This window comes from Acomys russatus, chromosome 7 (genome assembly GCF_903995435.1).
Source record: "Acomys russatus chromosome 7, mAcoRus1.1, whole genome shotgun sequence".
In the NCBI taxonomy this organism is placed as follows: Eukaryota; Metazoa; Chordata; class Mammalia; order Rodentia; family Muridae; genus Acomys; species Acomys russatus.
The window spans coordinates 47,045,317-47,062,187 of NC_067143.1; the positions used below are offsets into that span (position 1 = coordinate 47,045,317).

At 36.6% G+C, this 16,871-nt stretch overlaps 1 pseudogene; it reads left to right on the plus strand.

The window, feature by feature from the left end:
* Positions 1 to 392: 392 nt before the first annotated feature.
* Positions 393 to 1,146, plus strand: LOC127191963 (NADH dehydrogenase [ubiquinone] flavoprotein 2, mitochondrial-like; annotated as a pseudogene).
* Positions 1,147 to 16,871: the final 15,725 nt, after the last annotated feature.

Genomic DNA, 16,871 nt, shown 5'->3' on the forward strand with positions numbered 1-16,871 from the left:
TTCTAATAAGCCCTAATGAATTCAAGTAAGTTGACTTTTAATCAGTATCAGCTGTATTGAGAACAAGAACGTCTCATTTTATTCAAGTGTATTCTAGAATCAAACCCTAAATTAAGTGAGAGAGAGTAGTTATTTGTAAGGTCACAAGTTTTTTTTTTGTTTTGTTTTTGTTTTTGTTGTTGTTGTTGTTTTTTACAATTAATGGGGAAAAGAGCTCATGAGTTTGCAAATGGTCAAGGAGGAGATATGAAAAAGTTGGTGTGGAGGAAGCGAAAGTGGAATGGGGTGTAAATATACTGTAACTTCAAATTAAAATAAATAATGTGGCCTCCGGGCTCGTTCATTCCGAGTCAGCTTAGAGTGGCCGGGTCGGGAGAGCCGTGTACCCTATCATGTTCTCCTTGGCTCTGCAGGCCAGAGCGGCCAGCCTCACTGCTCAGTGTGGGCAGCATGTGAAGACTCTGCATAAGACAGCAGTGCAACATGGTGGTGCTGGAGGAGCCTTACTTGTGCACAGAAATACTCCCCAGAATAACCCAGATACTCCATTCGATTTGACACCAGAAAACTATAAGAGGATAGAGGCAATAGTGAAAAACTACCCAGAAGGGCATAAATCAGCAGCTGTTCTTCCAGTCCTGGATCCAGCACAGAGAAAGAATGGATGGTTACCCAACTCTGCTATGAGCAAGGTGGCAGAAGTTTTACAAGTACCTCCTATGATAGTATATGAAGTAGCAACTTTTTATACAATGTGTAATCAAAAGCCAGTTTGCAAAGTACCATATTCAGGTATGCACTACTACACCTTGCGTGCTTAGAGATTCTGACAGCAGCATATTAGAGACCCTTCAGAGAAAGCTCGGGATAAAGGTTGGAGAGACCACACCTGACAAGCTTTTCACTCTAATGGAAGTGCAATGTTTAGGGGCCTGTGGAAATGCACCAATGCTTCAAATAAATGACAACTACTATGAGGATCTGACGCCAAAGGATAGTGAAGAGGGTATTGATGGACTCAGAGCTGGGAAAGTTCCAAAACCTGGGCTGAGGAGTGGCCGCTTCTGTTGTGGGCCAGCTGGAGGCCTTACTTCTCTGACTGGACCAGTGAAAGAACCTGGCTTTGGTGTGCAAGCAGGGTTTTAACTTACTGTCAACTGTAAAATGTCACTGGAGAAATAAACTATGAACTTATCTACATAAACTTTATACTATTTGCTTGTTCCCCCCGTAGATCTTGGAAGTAATCCAGCAATTTACAGCTGTTAAATATTATGTCAAAACAACAGAACCCAACCTACCTGTGAAGACTCTGTTATAATGACATAAGCAAGCTAAGAGTCACTCGCATGTCACCCATTCATAGTGCCATGCTGTTAAGCTGTTATTACTAGTAGGTTAATGTAAGTAAACGTTCTGCAAAACTTCAAATACATTTTTCCTTTCCATCTCTAGGCACAGCCACATTGTTAAAGTTTTATAAGGTTTATGTCAATGTTTAAACATACAGTCGTTGCTGTGTGTCTAACTAGTAAGACCTCACAACCAGTAATAAGACTAAGAAGAGGCTGTCCCTGTGTTTATGTTCTTTGAGGCAGGGTTCCATTCTGTAGCCCTGGTTCTGTGTTTACCAGGCTGGCCTTCGACTTTGGGTAGTTTTGCTTCTACCATCCAGTAAAAGCATTACTCATAAAAGTTAAAAAAATAATAATAATAAAATAAAATAAATAATGTAAATTTGGTTCTAGATGGATGATTAAAGTTTATAATCCAAGCTACTTAAGGAGCAGAGGCAGATGGATCAGAAGTTACAGACCACCATAAGTACCTACTTAGTACATCCCTATCTCACAATAAAGAGCTTCAGAGAAAAAGGACTATAAACATAACTCAATGGTAAAGACCTTGCCTAGCTCATAGAAGGCTCCAGGTTCAGCCCTCATATCATATAATTAATTAATTAACTAATTAGGTAAATTAGTGTTTTCACATTATAATTTTATTGGTGTTTTTAATTTTTACATTGTGTTTTGATCATATTCAGCCCCTCTCACAGCTCCTAGATACACATCCTGTTTTTCTACCTACCTACCTATATGCCATCTTGTTTTTATACTCATTAAGTACCTGGCAAGACAACATGCTCCATTGGGATACCACACATCCAAAAATATAGGCAGCACATAAATTTGACTTAAAATTTTTTATATTTTTGTTATTAGGTGAGAATTTTATCTGTGACTAGTATGGTTAAATTATTCCTATCCATACATTCTCCCACTTCTGACTCCCCCAATTTCTCCCTGATTTTCTCTCTTCTTGATGACTTAATTATTTTGATTGAACATAAACACATATATGCATGTATTCTCAATGTACTGACTTCGTTTATTAGTGTGTGTATCTCATGATACTTTTATTTAACATTCTTTGCTTTTATTTTGAAGACTGGATTTTCAATACTTTACTCTCCTTCCAAGGAAATATATTTTCTAAACCCACTTAAGCTATAGAATCAAGAAAACAAGGTTTCTTTTGCATGTGCTATAGCGAAGTTCACACTACAAGTGTTTATACTGCTGTAGAAGGGTGTTAGTTACACAATGCAAGGAAAGTCTTATTAATAACATTATAGCATTTTTAGTTAATAGGAAAATTGTTTATATGTTTGTGGAATACATGATTTTAATTTTTCTACTTAAAAGTACTTTTATCAACATATATAATTATCATTTATTAAGGTTTAATTACATATTTTCATTGAAATAAGCATTAAGACTGATGTGAAAATCATGGTGAATAGCTTGATAAATTTTCACTATCTATAAAATTGTAAAATAACACAGATTGTGAATAGGTCTGTACCTGCATTCAGAATGATCCTTTATTACAGTCAAGAAATAGACTCTAGTCCTTTAAAAAATAACATGTTTTCTGAGTTTATTTATTTATTTTGAAAACAGTTTAATTATACATCCATTTAACAAAACATCAGCAATCAATTTTCAGAGCAATGTTAAAGGTGAGTCCATCATAATTCTTTCTTTGGGAAGTACATTTATATTATTACATATAAATAAAATAAACTATATACAACAAGAAGAACTATAAATCAATCATGAATTGTTTGTGTGTGTGTGTGTGTGTGTGTGTGTGTGTGTGTGTGTGTGTTGTATTCATGGTGTTTTGGCTAATTCTATTTGGCAGCCTTTCAGAAGACATCTTTCATATCTTGGTGAGTCTAAAATTCTGGATGTAAATCAATAACATATTTCATCTCTATCAACTTAAAACATCTATCTAGACCTAAAAAGATCTTATCCCCTAAACAAATAAGCTTAATTAAAAAGACTAACTTATCTGGTCTTCATCCATATCAGAGACTGGAGAAGGATTAAAAATTACCTGAGTAAACCGGAAATGCAGGTTAGTAGCTACTGAAATGAAAAAATGACAGAGACACCTTGCCTCCTGAACAGTCACCTGAAACTATAACGTTGGAGCATCCTTTTCAACCGTCTACCGTCTCGCCCAATATTAGTGACAGACATCTTTGTGACGCAGGAACTATTGAGGACTTGCTTACCCCTGTATTGGCAGAGTTTGGCTGTCAACTCTGCCAGCATCCAAGCTTGCCCATTTTTTAGGCAGCATTCTGTCTGTGGCAGAAATGAGGGCATTTTGTCCAGTGACCAGTTTGTGGAATTTGAAGCCATCTCCAAAGGAGGTTCTTTGATGCTTATCATCTTCTTTGACGTAGGCTGGGTGTTGCCAGGAGTTAACCTGTCTCATCAAAGAATCTTTAAAATATTAAAAGCATCTTTAAGTGTCATATACTGACTCTGAGGCTTTTGAAGAACTTATCTAACTATTTTACCTTATCTATCTATAGGATAATATCTATCTGTTAAACATAGGATATATATTCTTGTGATAAAAAAGTAGACCAGTAATTGACATGATTTGATCAACTAACAATTAGCTTGTATTACTTAATTATCCTAAGCAGCCTGAAATAGTACTTTCAAGGTGTTAGAAGTAAACTTTGTATTATAATTGACTTGTGTGTGTTCAATACTTCATATTAGAACAGAAATATATATATATATATATATATACATATATAATGTTTGTGGAGAATACTATTAAATTTGAATTTTTACTAATATATTAAAATTAGACTTATTTTGCATCAATATACAAAATTCTATACCAGTGAATTAAAAATAAACTTATCTGTGAGTAACAATTAAGGCTTTAGGTTAAGGAGTAGATTCACTAATCTACTTTTTATCCTAGCATCCCTATATATTTCTATATCCCCCTTATTTCTTTTGAACCCCTATCTCCATGTCTATGAAAGAAAAGTAAAGGGAAAGAGAGACATCCCTGAGTCCAACCTCATTTTCTATCTGAATAGGACCAATGATAACATATAACCAACTCTCAATGAAAATAAGGATCTGTAGCTCAAGACAGCAAACAAGAACCTACCTAGTTCCCCTTAAGGGAAATTGTGCATCATTTTCTTAAGGTTTCTTCTGGCTGATTTGGGGCAAATAGCACCTATGTAGGGGCCCAAGTAAAATTAGGGAAAATGGTTAAACAACCCAGGAATAGCATTTGTGGTGCAGTTGCTAAATGTTGAGAAAATCCAGGTGTAGATTCCTTTGTGGGACAGTCTGAAATGCTGGACTAATTGGGATCAGAAGCTTTTCTTCGAAGCTGTCCTGTTCTGATGAGTAACAGTGACTGGGTATTTGTGATGTAAAGAACAATTAAGGCTTGTTCTCTGCTCTTTGTTATGAGCAGAAGAAAGACATCACAAATCTTCATTTATGCCATATGAAGAGTAGCATCTACCAATAAGTCACAGGGATTCTGTGACCAACAAGAAGTCTTGTCTATGCATAGACATTCATGTCTTAGCCAGTCTCAGAGCTATTGCCATGTAGTGGGATTAGCAACATAAATTAGCTGCTTGTGCTGCAGTTTGAGTTCTTTACATCTCAACTGTGGCCTCCTCCCTCATCACCTCCCTATTCCACCCTCCATCATTGCCTCTCCCTCCCTCCCCTAGTCCTCAGAAAGGGGGACACAAGTGGATCTGACCTCAGGTCATCCAGAAAACCCACAGAAGACTCCAGGACATGTGCACACCTGCCTAGCTGGTGAAGAGAGTCTGAAATCCCAGCAAGCGTTGGTTCATAAAAACACCGGCATCTGTGAGTTCTAGCACAGAGCAGATACCCCAGTCTGGAACACAAGAGGATCTGACCTCAGGTCACCCAGAAAAGCCATAGAAACCCTGAGTGTCCAAGCGGTCACCAGACACATGCTCCCACTAGAGACAGCACAATGGCAAGTGGACAGCATAAGGACACAAGCAACAATCCCCAGGTGTGCTTGTTTTTGAAATTTAAATGTCAAATTCTTAGCCTCTTCTGACTCTTACAGAACTAGAATAAAAGCATCTTTAATTATATGGATTTTGATCTCAATATTATTTTTGTTAGATTCCTACGTGTATCCATATTTCAACTTTCAATGCTCTTCATCATGAAGAATTTAGGGATCCTAAAACCCTGTGCATGACTTTAGGATTTTATGTGGGGACATAGTACTGAATATAATAATATTATTATTTATTTGCTAATTTAGTATGTTTATAGAATGAATTTTGGTCATAGTCACACCCTTCTTTCAGAGCTACTCCACTCCTCTCCACACTTTCTCAACATGACCTGTCACTTAACCTTTATATACTACTCAGTTCAATTTGTGCTTAAGCATATTTAAGTGTGTGTGTGTGAGACCATCCATTTAAACATAATTGATCTAGTAGACATCACAGACTCAAAGAAAACTGACCTTCCATCTTCCAGGAGCCATCAGTGAGGGCTAGAAACAAGAGCCTCTGTTCACTTCACACTCGAGTGAGGACTGGCTAAGTCTTACATAGCTCTTATGTACGCAACCATAGCTGCTATAAATTCATGAATTCAGTGGTCCTGTCATGTCCAGAAGACATTGTTTCAGTTCAGTCCTCCCTAACCTCTGACTCCTACCATCTTTCTGACATCTCTTCTTTAAAGATCCTTGATGAATGTAAGTAGTGAGAATTGTGACATTAATGTCCCACACGTGGCTGAGTGCTCCACAGACACTAGATCTCTGCATTTTGACTGGTTATGAATTTATGCATATTAACCTTTGTTCTCTACACAAAGAAACTTCTCTGCTAAGGTCTGAAGGTTGCACTCATCTTTGGAGATAGATTTAGAAATATAGGGAGCAAACTGATGCTGTGTTCACTTAGCAAAATAATAGTCTGGGTTAGCCCCTGGGTCTTATAAACTTGTAGGCTCCCAAACCATGGTTTCTTGGGCAGACTGACAACCAAGCACATTTTTTCCTTCTGTGAAGAGGACCCTTAAATACAATTAAAAAGCATACACCCTTAACACTTGTTCCACTTTTTAACCCATGTTCAGGCCCTCATCAATAAAGTGCACTGAGTTTATATGTGATTAAGACTGTTGTTGACTCCCCCAAATCCCAGAAGTCTACATTGTACCTTCCAGTACTATAAAAACTATGACTCATGGTCAGTATCAATTTGATTTCCCATGTCCTGTAAACAAAATGTGTTATTTTCAGTAATAGGGTATTAACATCAAGTTCTGGTAGGCAACCATGAACAATGGCAATGGTCTGTATTGACCTGCTCTCTCTGGGACACGTATGGTCATGTTTGTAACATCTGGAGGGGCAGTATCTAGTATCTGGCACTTGGACTTTTACCTCACAACCTATGACTTCTGGGAAGTGCATTAGCTGCTTTATTGGGTGAGTCTAATTAAACTTGCATCTATCTATCTGTCTATCTATCTATGTATCTATCTATCATCTATCGTCTATCTATCTATACGTATGTATGTATATATGCACATATATGTTTATGTACACATATACACATGTAAGATAATATATACTATGTAGTAAAAATTAATATGCTTCCATGTCACTTATTCAAATCCTTCCTTTCCCCTACCTCTTCCTCTTACCTTCCCAATTAAAACTGTTTTTCCACTATTCCTCTTCATAACCTACCATTTGTATTCTTCGATCTCCCTTCTTTAAGATTTTTATGTTTGTCTTAGCTAGGGCTTCTCTTCCTCTGAAAAAATAAACATGATAAAAGTTTTTAGGAGAAAGGGTTTATGTTTCCTTACTTTTCCATATCATAATCCTTCACTGAGAGAAATCAGGGCAGGAGCTCAAACAGGGCATCACTCAAAATGGTCTGTGCCCTCCCAAATCAATCACAAATTAAGAAAATAAACTGCAGACTTGCCTACAGGCCAACTTATGGAAGCATTTCCTCATTTGAGAGTTTCTTTTCCCAAATGATTCTGGCTTGTCTGAAATTAACGGAAAAGTAGCCAGTACAATTTACTCTGGTTACCAGTGATCCATTTTTACTTTCCTGGATTTTATATGTAATCTGCATTAAGCACACAAATCTAAAGAGTAAATGCTAAAACCCACATATGAATGAGAAAACATGCAATATTTGACTCTCTAGGCATAGGTTATCTACATACTTCATATTTACTTAAACGATTTAAAAAAAATCAACTCCATGAGTTTTTACTCTGTTATACTCCCTCTCTCTATATTTCTACTCTGATTTGTTATGGATGTTTTCATGAGAATATACTTGTTGGCCGATATAAATTTTCTTCTTTTCTCATAATGTTCTTCATATATAAGCATGACCAAGTCATATGAATAAAATAACTTTCTTTTTCTTATAGATTTGTTTGCTTATAAAGCAATGGCTTTGTGGTAACATGTTAATACAAACATATTGTTTTGCTGTGCTCTTATTTACTCCATCAATATCTTCCTTTATCTTCTTTCTCACATACTACCTTGTACTTTTCTTTATCACAAAATAGTCTTCCTGTCCTTTCAAGTTGTGTGTGTGTGTGTGTGTGTGCATGTGTGTATGTGTGTGTGCGTATAACTCTGTACAAATGAAAATATGTCTATATGTGCATGTGCACTTAGATTTGTACAGGTGCTTAGATTTAGGATACAGTTCTAATGGATGTCACAGATTTGTGTATTCTCAAGGTTACATAATTTGCCTTGCAGAAATGCACCTGCTAATCTCTTCCTTCCTGACATGTATCTCTGCATAGAATCCACTGATTGACTGAATTCTTGAAGTGCATTTACTCCTTAACCTTTTTCTATAAACATCTCAACATTGTTAAGGAAATGGTAATAATAATGTATGTTATCAAGTAATTAATATGGATCAGAAACTAGTGGTTTAACCATATACTTTTAGATCTTTAGTGGAACCTTCCAGGGAGATAGGAGAACTTTCATTTCTGTATTGACAAAATAAAAGTCAAAGATATTAAACATCCCTAATATCAGCCAGTAGAACAAGTGATTTGGCTGCATTTCAACTTGCAATATGCCATTGTATTCCATAACATTCAGGAGCCTACACTTTATGTTTGAAAACTACATTGTGGGTACATAAAATATTGTATCAGTTTAGGCAGTAATTAGCAAGGTTAATTATCCGCATGTTTTGAAGACGTAGACTTTAGCAGAGCTTAGGACTGGGAAGCAAAAGGTCAAATGAATAAATTGATTTCCAACAGTGTTGAATGCCAGGTTGGAAATTTAAAAAAGGGTGTTATGATTTAGGGTGACTGATGAGGATGTTACATTGGATGCTATAATCACAGAATACCATTCTAATAACCTACAACTTGATGAGAAATAGGCAGAATATGTGACTTTCTTGTGACCATGTGTTATGGGTAAAAAGAATATTAATAAAGAATTCATAAGAAAAACAATTTCGAGGATGTCCAAAGAGCAGAAACCAGTCAGTGTGAAGAGAAGTGAAGAATGGACATGCATTTGCTTAAATGATGGTGTGAGTGACTGAGAAGCTTGGAATAATGCTGAAATAGTGAAGATGGAAAGCAGAAATTTCACTAAAAATATATTTCAGGAGTTCCTCACTTGTTGAAAAATGTGTTCTATTATTGTCATTTACCTTTCATGCAGTCTTATATCAGTACATGTTAACCTATCTGTGAATTTCTACATACTGTGTCCCTTTAAACAGCTCATTTGTGTCCTGTATACTTTCTCTGAAAAAGCATCTATTCCTTAACTAAACAAAAATTACAAGCATTGTTCTCGTCTCTTTTTCCTATAGCCAGAGAGAATCACTTTCCTCCTTTTGGCATTTTTCTTTAATAACAAGCTGAAGATCTTCACTCCACTTTAATCTTCTTGCTGAAGAACTTCACAAGGGAAAATTCTCTAATCATTTCTATAATGTAGTGCTCTGATTCTAGTATGGAATGAGAATTTTACTATAAATTAACTAAACACTGGGGGAAAGGAACACCCAGTCCCCTAATGTCTATTCAGTTCCTGTGTGTTATATAGCACTTGGATTTTGGACTTTGATTTCTTCGTTTTTTGTTTTTTGTTTTTTGCCATACAATTAAGGAATTACTAGTTTTTGTTATCACCAGGTCTCTCATGAAAGAATGTTACATTAGTCTTCTGTTACTAGTGTAACAAATTACCTTGATCTTAGAGCCTTTAAAAATGCTAAAATATAATATTTTTACAGTTGTGTACATCAAAGCCCCAAATAGAATGTGTGACATTAAAGCAATATTTCCATATAATGGGTACCTTCTTCTGACTACAGGTGGCTACAGGGGTGGGGTGGAGTAGGATGGGGTGGGCTGGGGTGTGGTGGGGCTTGTGGAGAATCTCTTTGATTTTTGCTTTTCAGGCTCTAAGTACCTATATATATGCTGTAGCTAATGATATCACATCACATGACTTTATTGATTCCTCTTGTCATCCTCACTTCTCAGATTTGGTAATTTTTAGTTGACCTTTTATTTGGAGGAAGATGCCCCACAAGAAGCCCAGGATCTTCTTTCTCTCCTAAGAGTTTTCTATTAGTCGACATATGCAAAGTCATTCTGCCATGTAAGCTAACATACCTATAGGTTTCAGGGCGTTGTGGCCATCTTTGAGTGATCTTTATTTAACCTGCAATGTGTGGTGTATCATCAGCCTTTGCACTCACCAAAATACTTAGATTTAAAAAGATCACTCCACTTGGGGAGAGGCAATCTTCTGCTCACCTTTGTGAAGTGGCCTGATCCTAATTAGTAGATTGGCTCCTCCCAATACTTGGTGCTTTCTTTCTCGTTTCCAATATGATAAAGTCTTATCTTTATAAACTTCTCTTTGTGGCTCCTTACATAAAGAGAACTGTGGGGGAAAATGTGACAATTAGTAATGCTGCTAATAGTTAAGCCTTATTCTGTATTTAATGAAAGCTTGTCACTGTTCTAAATGTCTTATATGAATAAGTGCATTTAATCCATGCAGTAATGTAATGAAATAGGACCTATTTCATTTACTTAATGAATAACTGAAGAGAGAGATTGTGTAATTTGCCCAGTGTCAGAGTTAATAAATGATAATACAGTTTTCAATACAGGAGTCTGAATTAAGAACCGGAGATAAAATTGTTATGCCATACTTCTCCCTTGAGAATGAACCAAAAGCTGATCTTTTATGGTGGCTTTATGTCCTTGGCTAAGGGGATCACAGACCAAACTCCAACTCATCTCCCATATTACAGTGTTCAGGTGTCTGTGTTCAGCATTTGTCTTTGGCTACCTTCTAAATCGAAATTACACAGCAATCTTTAGCAACACATTTAACATATTAAGAGTTAACGTTGTGTCTTGTCTCCTGAGGTAGGAGCTATATTATATTATAATTTTATGTAGTTTCCACAGTTATCTTTGATACCACATGACATCTAAAGATTGTAAATGTATGATGTTTGAAATAACTTATTATTCTATGAACAATGACTAAATCTGTGTTTCTTCACTTGTACCCCAAACCTCTCCTACCATCTACATATGTAAAAGAATTCCTCAGTTTAACTGTATAACTTCTAATTTTTCTTGACTTTGTTTCAAAAAAATGCATGGTTTATGTTTGTTTTCTGTTTCTGTATGAAGTCATTCTATTCAAACAATAGTGCTCCCATAGGAACACACTTCACTGCTTTCCAGCCTCTTGTCTACTGCCTAGCGAAGGCCTTGCCTGCCTTTTCCAGAAGTGCACAACCATTATCTCTACAACTTGATCTTCATATCCCTCAAAATGCCAATCTTTTATTTACTTTATTTATTTTACTCAAGTATAAGTCCCATTGTTTCTGTTCCTAGATTAGAAAAAAGATTTATATTATGTGTTTTCTCTCAAGTCTCTTTTTCCAGCTAAATTGAACTTATTATTTTGGATTACCAGTTACCTAAAGTCTGTATTCCATCTCTACTCTCTTTCTCATTTAATTCTCCCCTGATCAGTTACTGAGCTCCTTGTCCTGTATGTCTGTAGTCCTCTGAGCCTTGGTTATGTCATATGTTATTGTCTAGGTCAGATGTGGCTTCAAAAGAGTGGTGCCAGCAGTGATGATGCTGGTGACAGTGGTAGCAGCTAATTTACTAGGAGGACAATGCTATATACAGACAATAAATGATGCAGTTCTTTTTGGTCATAACTACTCCCTTAGGCTTAAACCTGAAGACACATTTAGTTAATTGCCTGAGGTTAAAAAAATACAGAGGCATTTTGCAAAGTTCTACTGACTGCAGCTCTGCAGTTCTTTTAGTTAACAATTATATGATGCCTCCCTTTATAGTCTGGTAGCCAGGTGTTATTTAAGAGGTTATCTACTCAGTATGGCCAGAGGCAGTTCAATTAATGGCAGAAATTCTCAGTGACAGAGAATGAAGTAAAATTTATTACCAGGCAAGCAGCAGCAGACATTAGGTCTGCGGATCAATAAGAAGAAGAATGGCTTAGCATTTCTACAGGTTTTATTTTGTGCCAGGCATCATCCTGGCATGTAATAAAACAACACATTATGATGTTTTCATTCACAAGAAATCTGTGGAGGACATATTATTTTGATTTTTGTCTCATAGATAAAGAAACCAAGGCACTACTAGGCAAAGGAATTTTCCCAGTGTGAGGTTGCAAGCTACCTGGTCCCAAGTCCACAGTAGTGATCTCAGTGCTATCTTGTCTAAGTCAGGATCCTGTCTGATCATGGTCACAGAAACACACTAAACAACCAAAATCAAACCCCAGAAATTTGGGATTCTGAAACATTAAGTGAATCACAGAAATTGGCTTCTGGAGTTGTGAAAGAAGTACGGAAAACAGAAGTCTGACTTTAGATTCTACATGTTCTGGGATATGGAAAAAACTCTGTACAATTCAGGGGCTCTGTAAAATATGGAAGAGTCAGTCATCTGCTGCCCTTTCAAGCCTCACTACATCCATAAAGCTGTGGTGGCTTCTCCGTAAGGATTATACTTTCTTCTTTCTTTAATATTCACTCTGTCTTCCTTCTCTGGAGGCAAGGTGTAAGTTCCCTTGTGGTGGGAAGAAGCAATGAGAGCTGTGCACATTCTTTAGCATGGTCGCCAAAGAGGACAGAGACAGAGCAAAGAAGTACAGTGTGGGAGGTGGGAGGTGGGAGTCCTAAGTAGGGGCGCTACCCTAAATATTGTCTCACCAGCCCGAAGCGAATGGCATTGCCCAGGCAGGTTATTCCATTCTGTATCGCCAGTCATCTTGCCTCAAAAATGCTGGGAGGCATGACAATGAAAGACTGTAAATGTCTGAAAACTTCAGGTTTAATAACTCTAAGTAAAACACGAATAGCATCAGAAGAGGCTGAGGAATTAACGAAGACATAGGAAACCAAAACTGAGCAAGCCTGGACGAAATCTTGACCTCATGAGAGATGAGAAATCTTTTTTCCATTAAGAGTCTGACACTGTGTTTTTGACATTAAGGTTAATAATAGAATTCGTTTACTGGCACGAGGCTGCAATTTATAGACGAAAAAATTCAGAAGACACGTCACCAAGGAAGACATCTAAGTGATTAATTAATGCATGAATAGATTTCAGCAAATAAAACCAATAAAGCATGTGCTATTCATCAGGAAAGTGGTGAATACACATAAAAATGTCTGTGTTAAGTGAAGGAAGGTAGATATGTGGAAACACACACCACATAAATCCATGTTTAATTGTGGTGTGTGTGTGTGTGCGTGTGTCGGTGTGGGAGTATGTGCATTTGAATGCAAGTACCATCAGAGGACACAAGAGGGCATCAGCTCCCTTGGAGCTGGAAGCACAGATGTTTGAACCACCAGACAGGAGGCCTCTGTACTAAACTCTAGTCCTGTGGACAAGTAGTAAGTGTTCTTATCCGCTTAACCAGCCATCTCTCCAGGCTTTGCATCTAAAAGATGGTTAAAACATGCTAACTATTAAAGCTCCAAAGTAGATTAGTGGTAGTCTCGGGGGGAAGGACGCTAGAATGAATATCTGCAACTTGAAGCAAGAATGTAGAGGGGATAAGAAGGTTCTAAAATATATCATTTGGTGTGTCGGGGGGGGGCTTGGGGGAGGACGGTCCAACTTTGTCTGATACTCTCTGATGCAAAAATCTTACAAAATGGAAGGAGAAAAATGACACCTTCAAGGAGTCCTCTGATCTCTAGAAGAACATTGTATAATATGCATGCGTACACATATGCATATGTGCGCGCACACACATACATGACAATAATGAATTAATCAATTTAATTAGATTATACAAATGGTTTCAAAACCATCAATTCATTTTTTAAGTCATTGAAAATATATATTTAAAGGTAGATATGTGTAATGTTACACAAATTATCTGCCAACCAGCTACTGTGACTATTACAACCATCTCTCCATTCTACCCCAATGTTCCTTAAGCCTCAGGTAAAGCAGGAGCCGCAGACGGAGAGAATGCTGGTAGGAACCCCTGAGGTCAGTTTTTCTCTTCCTCTTGGCCCACTGTAGATTTCTGACATTGTCTCCATCTTTGACAATTAAAGTAACTACTATTATTTTGGAAATCTCTTGAATATCCCTGATGAACAACTCCAAGAAACTGGGAGCTTTTTAGCAAGTCTCTGGCCCTTAGGCAGTAAGGTTAGCACTCCCCAAATAGTATGAATTCATTGAAACTATAATATATGTATATGCTTATATGATATAATACATATATTTCATATATTCATGTGCATATACATATATAACATAATACATATATTTCATATATACATGTATATATGTATACATATAATATATATTTAAGCAAACATGAAATGTTGTGCTTTTCTATTGATTTTTGGATATCTTTCTTTACATAACTACATCTACAGAAAAGTGCATTTATAGGCCAAGGTTGGATTCCAAATTTTCCCTCTTCACAACAGAAAGGAAAAGTGAGTCATTGTGAAGTAAAGTGAGGTGTATCTATCCTGAACAAACAAACAAACAAACAAACAAAAAACTCCTTTATAGCTCCACTGTAGAAACAAGAAAATATCACAAAACTTTACTCTGTAAGGCTACAACTCTTTTTATTAGGCTCAGAAGAAAAGGCACAGGGAAGTTCAAGGATGCTTCTTGCTCCTCTCTGCTCCTATCAGAGACAGCCAGAGAACTATGAAAGAGTGAAAAGTTCACACTTATCGAAAAATAGTAATGACATTTTTTTCAAGAAAGTAAAACAAAATGGTTTTTCTCTTCCCATCTCCCCAGCTGACAATCAAAGGTGACAGTTCCCATGTCAAACATATTTCATCACATGAAAGAAACTGATAAAAGGGTTTGTCTTTTCCTTTTTGTTCTCTATTTACAGTTATGAAAGAAAAATGATTTATGATTACTATAATTATGGTTCTCCTTAGGAGAGCAGCACTAATTACATAATAACTTAGCCATTTTTCATATTACCAGCTCTTAGTTAATCTAAATTGAAATATATTTAGCAATTTGTACACAGCTGCTTTTCAGACCTCTGTGTGGGTCATGAATTGAATGGTTTAGGGTCACATAGCATGTCCAACGTGTTCATCATTGGACATAAAGCTTCTGGGACTACATATTCACAGATGAACTACAAAGAGCTGCCCTGAGTAGATAGCATCTTTTAGATGCTTTAAAGGAGTCTGTGGGAAATGAATTTTGAGCAACATATTTTTAATCTGCAGTTACAGTGTAATGGCAATGGACCCCAGGAGTCAGTTAGGAATGCATTGGCTGAGTTAATATTACCTGCAAGGTACCCTTGCACTTTGTGACTTTATATCACGCTTATAACTGAAGTTCTCTTTAGAGTCTTTTTGTGTATTCATCTTCCACTCAGCCCTTCCCACTTTCATTTTGCTATCATTTTCTCTACTGCAGAAACTAAAAGTGGCCAAAGAAATAAAAGCCAATTGCTTCAAAAAGAACATTTTCTTGAAATAAAAATCTCTGTCATTTGCTTTCAGCATTATCTGTTTGGAAGTGCTGATTTTCTAATCGTAGCATTGTTTAGACAGCATCATAACAGTTACAACTGGGAATTACTTCTCATTGAGATAGATAATTCTAAAGAAACACATTTGCCGCTGCCCCGCCCTCATACCTCTAAGTGTAAGCAATTTTGACTGCAAGAACTGAGTCCGTATTTTCTAAATACTGTCTTTTTCCATATCTATAAATTATGTGATGTGTTGAAATAAATAGGCATCTTTTCTGCCCTTTTTTCACCTCCCACTTGGGAAGTGAGAATTGTTATTTTCATATTACATAAGAGGCAAATGGTCTAGTGATGCAACTCAGTTGGTAGAGTGCTTAACTAGCATGCACAGAGCCCCAGATTGGATCTCCAGCATCACAGGAAACTGAGTGTGGTGGCATATAGCTGAAACCTCAACACGAATGATCTAGAGGCAGAATGATGAACGAGCATCTCTGGGCCAAGTTTCTCCTAAGTGGAGGAAACATTTCAGTTGACAGCTTCACACTTGTAAAATCGCCAAATGCTTGCTTTTATTTCTCTTGAAATTCCCAAAGTTTAGAAATTCTATACCAACTTACGAGTAAAAAAACTTGATCCAGAGATATGAGCTACACGTCAGTAAGAAATAGATTACATAGCGAGAAGCTGCATATCCAGGTAATTGGTAGACCCTTCTCCTGAGTATACCTGAAGTGAAGTGTGTCCATACTCACTTCTAACTTTTAAAAAATGACATAGAATTCACAAAGAACTATCTTTCATTCACAGCCTAAAAACTTTCACCTAAATTAATTAATGGCTAAAAGGAAGATGGTGACAAGAGACAGAATTTGTATTATCAAAAATGAACTGTTTAGTTGCTCAAGAAAAACCTTCCAGCTGTGGCTGGATCCACAGCTATTTCTGAGTGCTATCAAATCAAATAATGGCTGAAGGAGGGCTATGTCCTCATGTTGTATAAAGCAAATGTCACCTTGATGGACTCATTTGAAAATAACAAAATCACATGCTTGTGAATATATCCATCTTTATGAAGTAAGTCTAGAAAAAAGTAAGCTCACCATAGTGTTTCACAGTAACTGTGACAGCTTCAGCACTTTGCCTTTTCCTGGATTTTAGAGTACTCTCACACTAGTTAAAGTAATGTATCTCAAGAAATAAATGAAATGAAATGCTAGTGTAAGTTTCATTTAAGGTCTAGATGTGTAAACGGAGTCTGTGGGGGATTTTAGGTAGATCTGATATGACAAAGAGCGCTATATACAATAGTGATTTCTTGTTCTTGTGTTTATTAGAAACTCAACAGAAAGCAATTTATTTAGTACACTTTTTCTTGAAAATAGATAATGTTCTGGCTACTAATGTTGGAA